Source organism: Plectropomus leopardus, chromosome 20 (genome assembly GCF_026936395.1).
Source record: "Plectropomus leopardus strain MGB_pleo_1.0 chromosome 20, ASM2693639v1, whole genome shotgun sequence".
In the NCBI taxonomy this organism is placed as follows: Eukaryota; Metazoa; Chordata; class Actinopteri; order Perciformes; family Serranidae; genus Plectropomus; species Plectropomus leopardus.
Genome location: NC_142195.1, coordinates 15,575,133 through 15,586,029, shown reverse-complemented (window position 1 = coordinate 15,586,029; position 10,897 = coordinate 15,575,133). Strand labels below are relative to the sequence as shown.

At 37.0% G+C, this 10,897-nt stretch overlaps 1 long non-coding RNA gene across 1 annotated transcript; it reads left to right on the top strand.

Annotated features, from left to right (window-relative positions):
* Positions 1-7,995: 7,995 nt before the first annotated feature.
* Positions 7,996-10,501, top strand: LOC148186196 (uncharacterized). The gene is made up of 2 exons (XR_015775141.1): positions 7,996-10,020; positions 10,137-10,501. It is a non-coding gene; the product is annotated as an uncharacterized LOC148186196 (long non-coding RNA).
* Positions 10,502-10,897: the final 396 nt, after the last annotated feature.

Sequence of the window (10,897 nt, the reverse complement as noted above, 5' to 3'; positions counted from 1 at the left end):
TGAAAAAAGGGCCCAAAACGACTTAAAAGTCATAAACTAGCATGTTGACAAAATGGACAAAAACCGCATAGTATAGTATGGCGAAAATCTCAAATTTTGACATGTCCCAAAAATAGCTGAAAACCACTTATTATAGCTTGTAGAAACATATCATAGCATAGCATGTTGAAAAAGGGCCCAAAAGCGACTTAAAAGTCATAAACTGGCATGTTGACAAAATGGCCAAAAAACCGCATAGTATAGTAAGGCAAAAATCTCAAATTTTGACATGTCTCAAAAATAGCTGAAAAACACTTATTATAGCTTGTAGAAACGCGCCATAGCATAGCATGTTGAAAAAGGGCCCAAAAACGACTTAAAAGTCATAAACTAGCATGTTAACAAAATGGACAAAAACCGCATAGTATAGTATGGCGAAAATCTCAAATTTTGACATGTCCCAAAAATAGCTGAAAACCACTTATTATAGCTTGTAGAAACGCAGCCATAGCATAGCATGTTGAAAAAGGCCCAAAAACGACTTAAAAGTCATAAAACTAGCATGTTGACAAAATGGCCAAAAAAAAACACATAGTATAGTATGGCGAAAATCTCAAATTTTGACATGTCCCAAAAATAGCTGAAAACCACTTATTATAGCTTGTAGAAACGCGCAATAGCATAGCATGTTGAAAAAGGGCCCAAAAACGACTTAAAAGTCATAAACTAGCATGTTGACAAAATGGACAAAAACCGCATAGTACAGTATGGCGAAAATCCAAAATTTTGACATGTCCCAAAAATAGCTGAAAACCACTTATTATAGCTTGCAGAAACGCGCCATAGCATAGCATGTTGAAAAAAGGGCCCAAAAACGACTTAAAAGTCATAAAATAGCATGTTGACAAAATGGACATAAAAACCGCATAGTATAGTATGGCGAAAATCTCAAATTTTGACATGTCCCAAAAATAGCTGAAAACCACTTATTATAGCTTGTAGAAAAGCACCATAGCATAGCATGTTGAAAAAGGGCCCAAAAAGCGACTTAAAAGTCATAAACTAGCATGTTGAAAAAATGGACAAAAAACCGCATAGTATAGTATGGCGAAAATCTCAAATTTTGACATGTCCCAAAAATAGCTGAAAACCACTTATTATAGCTTGTAGAAACGCGCCATAGCATAGCATGTAGAAAAAGGGCCCAAAACGACTTCAAAGTCATAATACTAGCATGTTGACAAAATGGACAAAAAAAAACGCATAGTATAGTATGGCGAAAATCTCAAATTTTGACATGTCCCAAAAATAGCTGAAAACCACTTATTATAGCTTGTAGAAACGCCGCCATAGCATAGCATGTTGAAAAAGGGCCCAAAAAGCGACTTAAAAGTCATAAACTAGCATGTTGACAAAATGGACAAAAAACCGCATAGTATAGTATGGCGAAAATCTCAAATTTTGACATGTCCCAAAAATGGATGAAAACCACTTATTATAGCTTGTAGAAACGTGTCATAGCATAGCATGTTGAAAAAAGGGCCCAAAAACGACTTAAAAGTCATAAAACTAGCATGTTGACAAAATGGCCAAAAAAAACCGCATAGTATAGTATGGCGAAAATCTCAAATTTTGACATGTCCCAAAAATAGCTGAAAACCACTTATTATAGCTTGTAGAAACGCGCCATAGCATAGCATGTTGAAAAAGGGCCCAAAAGCGACTTAAAAGTCATAAACTAGCATGTTAACAAAATGGGAATAAAAACCGCATAGTATAGTATGGCGAAAATCTCAAATTTTGACATGTCCCAAAAATAGCTGAAAACCACTTATTATAGCTTGTAGAAACGCGCCATAGCATAGCATGTTGAAAAAGGGCCCAAAACGACTTAAAAGTCATAAACTAGCATGTTGACAAAATGGACAAAAAACCGCATAGTATAGTATGGCGAAAATCTCAAATTTTGACATGTCCCAAAAATAGCTGAAAACCACTTATTATAGCTTGCAGAAACGCAGCCATAGCATAGCATGTTGAAAAAGGGCCCAAAAACGACTTAAAAGTCATAAACTAGCATGTTGACAAAATGGACAAAAAACCGCATAGTATAGTATGGCAAAATTCTCAAATTTTGACATGTCCCAAAAATAGCTGAAAACCACTTATTATAGCTTGTAGAAACACATCATAGAATAGCATGTTGAAAAAAGGGCCCAAAAACGACTTAAAAGTCATAAACTAGCATGTTGACAAAATGGACAAAAAACCGCATAGTATAGTATGGCGAAAATCTCAAATTTTGACATGTCCCAAAAATAGCTGAAAACCACTTATTATAGCTTGTAGAAACGCAGCCATAGCATAGCATGTTGAAAAAGGGCCCAAAAACGACTTAAAAGTCATAAACTAGCATGTTGACAAAATGGCCAAAAAAACCGCATAGTATAGTATGGCGAAAATCTCAAATTTTGACATGTCCCAAAAATAGCTGAAAACCACTTATTATAGCTTGTAGAAACGCGCCATAGCATAGCATGTTGAAAAAGGGCCCAAAAAGCGACTTAAAAGTCATAAACTAGCATGTTAACAAAATGGACAAAAAACCGCATAGTATAGTATGGCGAAAATCTCAAATTTTGACATGTCCCAAAAATAGCTGAAAACCACTTATTATAGCTTGTAGAAACGCGCCATAGCATAGCATGTTGAAAAAAGGGCCCAAAAACGACTTAAAAGTCATAAACTAGCATGTTGACAAAATGGACAAAAAACCGCATAGTATAGTATGGCGAAAATCTCAAATTTTGACATGTCCCAAAAATAGCTGAAAACCACTTATTATAGCTTGCAGAAACGCGCCATAGCATAGCATGTTGAAAAAAGGGCCCAAAAACGACTTAAAAGTCATAAACTAGCATGTTGACAAAATGGACAAAAAACCGCATAGTATAGTATGGCAAAATTCTCAAATTTTGACATGTCCCAAAAATAGCTGAAAACCACTTATTATAGCTTGTAGAAACACATCATAGAATAGCATGTTGAAAAAAGGGCCCAAAAACGACTTAAAAGTCATAAACTAGCATGTTGACAAAATGGACAAAAAACCGCATAGTATAGTATGGCGAAAATCTCAAATTTTGACATGTCCCAAAAATAGCTGAAAACCACTTATTATAGCTTGTAGAAACGCGCCATAGCATAGCATGTTGAAAAAAGGGCCCAAAAACGACTTAAAAGTCATAAAACTAGCATGTTGACAAAATGGCCAAAAAAAACCGCATAGTATAGTATGGCGAAAATCTCAAATTTTGACATGTCCCAAAAATAGCTGAAAACCACTTATTATAGCTTGTAGAAACGCCGCCATAGCATAGCATGTTGAAAAAGGGCCCAAAAACCACTTAAAAGTCATAAAACTAGCATGTTGACAAAATGGACAAAAAACCGCATAGTATAGTATGGCGAAAATCTCAAATTTTGACATGTCCCAAAAATAGCTGAAAACCACTTATTATAGCTTGCAGAAACGTGCCATAGCATAGCATGTTGAAAAAAGGGCCCAAAAACGACTTAAAAGTCATAAACTAGCATGTTGACAAAATGGACAAAAAACCGCATAGTATAGTATGGCGAAAATCTCAAATTTTGACATGTCCCAAAAATAGCTGAAAACCACTTATTATAGCTTGTAGAAACGCGCCATAGCATAGCATGTTGAAAAAAGGGCCCAAAAACGACTTAAAAGTCATAAACTAGCATGTTGACAAAATGGACAAAAAACCGCATAGTATAGTATGGCGAAAATCTCAAATTTTGACATGTCCCAAAAATAGCTGAAAACCACTTATTATAGCTTGTAGAAACGCGCCATAGCATAGCATGTTGAAAAAAGGGCCCAAAAACGACTTAAAAGTCATAAACTAGCATGTTGACAAAATGGACAAAAAACCGCATAGTATAGTATGGCGAAAATCTCAAATTTTGACATGTCCCAAAAATAGCTGAAAACCACTTATTATAGCTTGTAGAAACGCGCCATAGCATAGCATGTTGAAAAAAGGGCCCAAAAACGACTTAAAAGTCATAAACTAGCATGTTGACAAAATGGACAAAAAACCGCATAGTATAGTATGGCGAAAATCTCAAATCTTGACATGTCCCAAAAATGGCTGAAAAGCCCTTATTATAGGTCGTAGAGACGCTCAATAGCATAGCCTGTTGAAAAACGGTCCACAAAAAGGCCAAAAAGTCATAATATAGCATGTTGAAAAAATGGCAAAAAAACGCTTCGTATAGTATGGCGGAAAATGGCAAATTTTTCATTGTCCCAAAAATGGCTAAAAACCAGTCATCAAAGCTCATAGAGACACGCCATAGTCAATTTTGTCAATTCAATTTTATTCATAGAGTCCATTATCAGAAAACATGGTTTGCCTCAGAGGGCTTTACAGTGTCAGACATCCTTGTGCCCTTAGACCCTCACATCACCCAATGAAAAACTCCCGAAAAAGAACCCCTGTAACAGGGGATCAAAAAAGGACGAAACCTCAGGAAGAGCAGCAGAGGATGATGAGGGATCCCTCTTCCAGGACGGACAGACGTGCAATAGATGTCATAAATAACAAATGAAATACAATCGTAGCGAAAAGGAAAGCAAAAGAGAGAGGGGGAGGAGAGGGGGGGAGAGGCACAGCAATCACAAAAACAGATGCATGTCATATTACAATAACAATAGGTGTGAAATTATTAAATGCACTCTATGATGATATTGTGGGTGTTGATAGGAGTCTCCTGCGTATATTGATAGGGAGGGGTCCAAAGGCATGATCACGGCATTGGCGCAACCAGGACCAAGATCACGAGCAGGAGGTACAGTATCAGTGCAGCCACAGCTCGAGCACAACCAAAGGCAGGGTGACAGTGCCAGCACAGCTATCACCACGGTCAGGCACAGCCAGGGTTGCAGTCAGGATCTGGGAAAACTAGAAAACAAGGAAGCAGGAATGCTCCGGAGAGGCAACGGGATTGGCGTAGTGCAGTTCAACAAACCCAGGCTCCGTAATTGCAAGCCCCAGGTAGTGACAGTCCCACATGGCACAGATGCAACGCTAAGCTAAACTACTGAGGCTAAGATAACAAACAGCTGTCACATATACAAGACTAAACAATGCAAGCGTAATGCAGTAAACAGACATGCACAATTTTAGAGGTCGGGAATAAGAGAAGGACAAGGAGCTCAGCGTATCATAGGAAGTCCCCTGGCAGATTAAACCTATGTTTAGCCTAAATATGGGCTGGTCCAAGACTCCTGAGCCAGCACTAATTATAACATGGCATGTTGAAAAAAGCGCCAAAAAAGGGCATGAAGTCATGATATAGTGTTTTGAAAAAAATGCCCCAAACTCGCATAGTACAGTATCGCAAAACATCTGAAATTCTGACATCCCAAAAATGGCTGAAAACGTCTACATATATCTTGTAGAGACACGCCATAGCATAGCATGTTGAATACAGGGCCCAAAAAGGGTTTTAAAGTCATAAACTAGCATATTGAAAAAAATGGCCGAAACAGCATAGTATAGTATGGCGAGAAATCTAAATTTTTGGCATGTCCCAAAAATGGCTAAAAAGGTCCTAATATAGTTCGTAGACACCTTCCATAGCATAGCACACTGAATACAGGGCCCAAAAGAGGTTTAAGTCATAAACTAGCATGTTGAAAAAATGGCCAAAAACCGCGTAGTATAGTAAGGCAAAAAATATCAAATTTTGACATGTCCCAAAAATGGCTAAAAACAACCAATTATAGCTTGTAGAGACCTGCCATAGCATAGCATGTTGAATACAGGGCCCAAAAAAGGTTTTAAAACCATAAACTAGCATGTTGAAAAAATGGCCAAAAACCGCATAGTATAGTATGGCGAAAAATCTCAAATTTTGACATGTCCCTCAAATGGCTGAAAACCACTTATTATAGCTCGTAAAATGCACCATAACATAGCATGTTGAAAAATGGGCCCAAAAAAGGTTTTGAAGTCATGAAATAGCATGTTGAAAAAATGGTCAAAAACTGCATAGTATGGTATGACGAAAAATCTCAAATTTTGACCCGTCCCAAGAATAGATTAGAAGTCCTTATTATAGGTCGTGGAGACACGCCATCACATAGCCTGTTGAAGCCCAAAAAAGGTTTAAAAGTCATAAACGAGCATAGTGAAAATATTGCCAGAAATCGCATAGTATACTATGGCGAAAATCTAAAATTCTTCATTGTCCCAAAAATGGCTGAAAACCACTCACTATAACACATAGACACTCGCCATAGCATAGCATGTTGAAAAAGGGCCAAAAAACGACTTAAAAGTCATAAACTGGTATGTTGACAAAATGGCCAAAAAACCGCATAGTATAGTATGGCGAAAATCTCAAATTTTGACATGTCCCAAAAATGGCTGAAAACCACTTATAGCTTGTAGGAACACATCATAGCATAGCATGTTCAAAAAAGGGCCCAAAAACAACTTATATCTCAAAAACTAGCATGTCGATAAAGTGGCCAAAAACCACATAGTATAGTAAGGCGAAAAAATGTCAAATTTTGACATGTCCCTCAAACAGCTGAAAACCACTTATTATAGCTTGTTGAAACACGTCATAGCATAGCATGTTGAAAAAATGGCCCAAAAACGACTTAAAAGTCATAAACTAGCATGTTGATAAAGTGGCCAAAAACCGCATAGTATAGTAAGGCAAAAATCTCAAATTTTGACATGTCTCAAAAATAGCTGAAAAGCACTTGTTATAGCTTGTAGAAACACGTCATAGCATAGCATGTTGAAAAAAAGGCACAAAATAGGCCAAAAAGTCATAATACAGAAAGTTGAAAAAATTGCCAAAAACCGCATAGTATAGCATGGCGAAAATCTCAAATTTTGACCTGCCCAAAAAATGGCTAAAAACCACTTATTATAGCTTGTAGAAACACGTCATAGCATAGTAAATTCAAAAAAGGGCCCAAAAACAACTTAGAAGTCATAAACTAGCATGTTGATAAAGTGGCCAAAAACCACATAGTATAGTATGGCGAAAATCTCAAATTATGACATGTCCCAAAAATGGCTGAAAAGCACTTATTATAGCTTGTAGACATGCGTCATAGCATAGCATGTTGAAAAAAAGGCACAAAATAGGCCAAAAAGTCATAATACAGAAAGTTGAAAAAATTGCCAAAAACCGCATAGTATAGCATGGCGAAAATCTCAAATTTTGACCTGCCCAAAAAATGGCTAAAAACCACTTATTATAGCTTGTAGAAACACGTCATAGCATAGTACATTCAAAAAAGGGCCCAAAAACAACTTAGAAGTCATAAACTAGCATGTTGACAAAATGGCCAAAAAAACCGCATAGTATAGTAAGGTGAAAATCTCAAATTTTGACATGTCCCAAAAATGGCTGAAAACCACTTATTATAGCTTGTAGAAACGCGCCATAGCATAGCATGTTGAAAAAAGGGCCCAAAAACGACTTAAAAGTCATAAACTAGCATGTTGATAAAGTGGCCAAAAACCGCATAGTATAGTATGGCGAAAATCTCAAATTTTGACATGTCCCAAAAATAGATGAAAACCACTTATTATAGCTTGTAGAAACACGTCATAGCATAGCATGTTGAAAAAAAGGCACAAAATAGGCCAAAAAGTCATAATACAGAAAGTTGAAAAATGGACAAAAACCGCATAGTATAGCATGGCGAAAATCTCAAATTTTGACCTGCCCAAAAATAGCTGAAAACCACTTATTATAGCTTGTAGAAATACACCATAGCATAGCATGTTGAAAAAAGGGCCCAAAAACGATCTAAAAGTCATAAACTAGCATGTTGACAAAATGGCCAAAAACCGCATAGTATAGTATGGCGAAATTCTCAAATTTTGACGTCCCAAAAATGGCTGAAAAGCACTAATTATAGCTTGTAGACACGCATCATAGCATAGCATGTTGGAAAAAAAGGCACAAAATAGGCCGAAAAGTCATAATACAGAAAGTTGAAAAAATTGCCAAAAACCGCATAGTATAGTAAGGCGAAAATATGTCACATTTTGACATGTCCCTCAAACGGCTGAAAAGCACTTATTACTGCTTGTAGACACGCGCCATAGCATAGCATGTTGAAAAAAGGGCCCAATAACGACTTCAAAGTCATAAACTAGCATGTTGACAAAGTGGCCAAAAACCACATAGTATAGTAAGGCAAAAATCTCAAATCATGACATGTCCCAAAAATGGCTGAAAAGCACTTATTATAGCTTGTAGACACGCGTCATAGCATAGCATGTTGAAAAAAAGGCCCAAAAACGACTTAAAAGTCATAAACTAGCATGTTGACAAAATGGCCAAAAAAACGCATAGTATAGTATGGCGAAAATCTCAAATCATGACATGTCCCAAAAATGGCTGAAAACCACTTATTATAGCTTGTAGAAACACGTCATAGCATAGCATGTTGAAAAAAAGGCACAAAATAGGCCAAAAAGTCATAATACAGAAAGTTGAAAAAATTGCCAAAAACCGCATAGTATAGCATGGCGAAAATCTCAAATTTTGACCTGCCCAAAAATAGCTGAAAACCACTTATTATAGCTTGTAGAAATACACCATAGCATAGCATGTTGAAAAAAGGGCCCAAAAACGATCTAAAAGTCATAAACTAGCATGTTGACAAAATGGCCAAAAACCGCATAGTATAGTATGGCGAAATTCTCAAATTTTGACATGTCCCAAAAATGGCTGAAAAGCACTTATTATAGCTTGTAGACACGCATCATAGCATAGCATGTTGGAAAAAAAGGCACAAAATAGGCCGAAAAGTCATAATACAGAAAGTTGAAAAAATTGCCAAAAACCGCATAGTATAGTAAGGCGAAAAAATGTCACATTTTGACATGTCCCTCAAACGGCTGAAAAGCACTTATTACTGCTTGTAGACACGCGTCATAGCATAGCATGTTGAAAAAAGGGCCCAATAACAACTTAAAAGTCATAAACTAGCATGTTGAAAAAATGGACAAAAAACGCATACTATAGTATGGCGAAAATCTCAAATTTTTCATTGTCCCAAAAATGGCTGAAAACCACTTATTATAGCTTGTAGAAACACGTCATAGCATAGCATGTTGAAAAAAGGGCCCAAAAATGACTTAAAAGTGGCAACGTAGCATGTTGAAAAAATGGCCAAAAACCATATAGTATAGTATATGGAAAAAAGTCAAATTTTGACATTTCAAATATGTGGCTGAAAACAACATTTTGTAATTGCAGAGACACGCTATAGCAAACAATGTCGAAAAAAAGGCCTAAAACGCCATAATTTAGCATGTCGAAAATTTGGCCCATCATCATTCTCACTTCAGGAATGGTTGATATCAAAATATGGCAGTTCGGGTGGGGCACCAGGTACCCAAAAAACTATATCCGCCCCTGATAAAAACGGAAGCAATGGAGATCAGCTGGATAAGAAACAAGCAATGTGTTGTTAGTTATTAATAATTCCATCCAAAGTCTGACTTTTGGACCTAATCCTATCAACATGTTTTAAAAGTCACGTAAATTGGGGAATCTAAGCTTTCCACCGATATCACATATGCCCCATGGATCTATTATAAATCGATATGCCCTCTTTAGACACCTCGAGGCTCCGCAGTGAGCGTGGTTACATCATCAATTTCTGCGCATTGATTCGTCAGAGAGACTCACGTTGTTCAGTCCTCTGAGCCAATCAGCGAGGGCTGCGAATGCTTTGTCCCACCTCCCGGAAATTCGAAGTTACGGAGGGGAAACGAGACTAAACGTGTGTTTGTTTACATGGAAACATACCCAAAAATAACAGAGTAGCAAGGCTATGCCTTCCGCTAAAGCCTGGATATAGGCAATTTGTAGACCAGAGTGTCTTGGATGTTGTTTTTTTCTGTTTTAGGGAAACTGTGGCGTCTCTAAAACTGAGGGAAACGACAGGCGCCATGAGCCGATGCAAGGGTAAGATTTAAAGCTAAAAGCTGAATGCTCTGTGCTGAAATGGATCAAAGATGTGTATCGGCCGTGTGTTGTGTTAACACCATAGAGCAGTACTGATAGTATTACTTGTGTTATAGGCTGCTGGGAGCGAGGAGAGCTGTCTCGGCCAAAGAAGAAATCGATGTTTGGAGAGGGATCACCATAGACAGGACATCAGATGAGGACGACAGCACAGCTGACAGGAAAGCTGCGGATTGTGACGCCGCCATCCTTTAGAAGCCAGGAGCTCTCTGAACTACGTGCTGTTCTTCAGGAAAGACTGGAAGAGAACCCAAAATATTTAGCGACACACCACAAAAGGCTGCGTACTGGGCCACCCTCAGACAGACCGGCACCGACTGTATGCGACCCCAAAGCAGCAAAGAGACATTTCAAGCATCTCATGTAATAAAAACAACTCTGCTATGTTGCTGTTTTTTAAATAAAACTTTACCATTTTCAATATGTTCCAGGAAAATGTCTTTTTTTCTCAATGAACTGATATTGTGAGAGGTATTGTCAGCGACTGAATAATAATAATAATAATAACAATAATAATAATAATAATAATAATAATAATAATAATAATAATAATAATATCATTATCGTCATTGTTATTGTTATTAATCATAATAATAGTAATAATAATAATAATAATAAATTATTATTATTATATTAATATTAATGGGAGGGGCAAACCATTTGTTCTGCAATATCACATGTCTAAATTGCATGAATATATATTGATATTTTATGGCATAAATAACATAAAATATCTGCTAATATATCTCTCTGCTCTACTGATATAAGGGGCACATGGAAAATTCAGTATCCCGCAAAAAGTCGACTGATATATGAA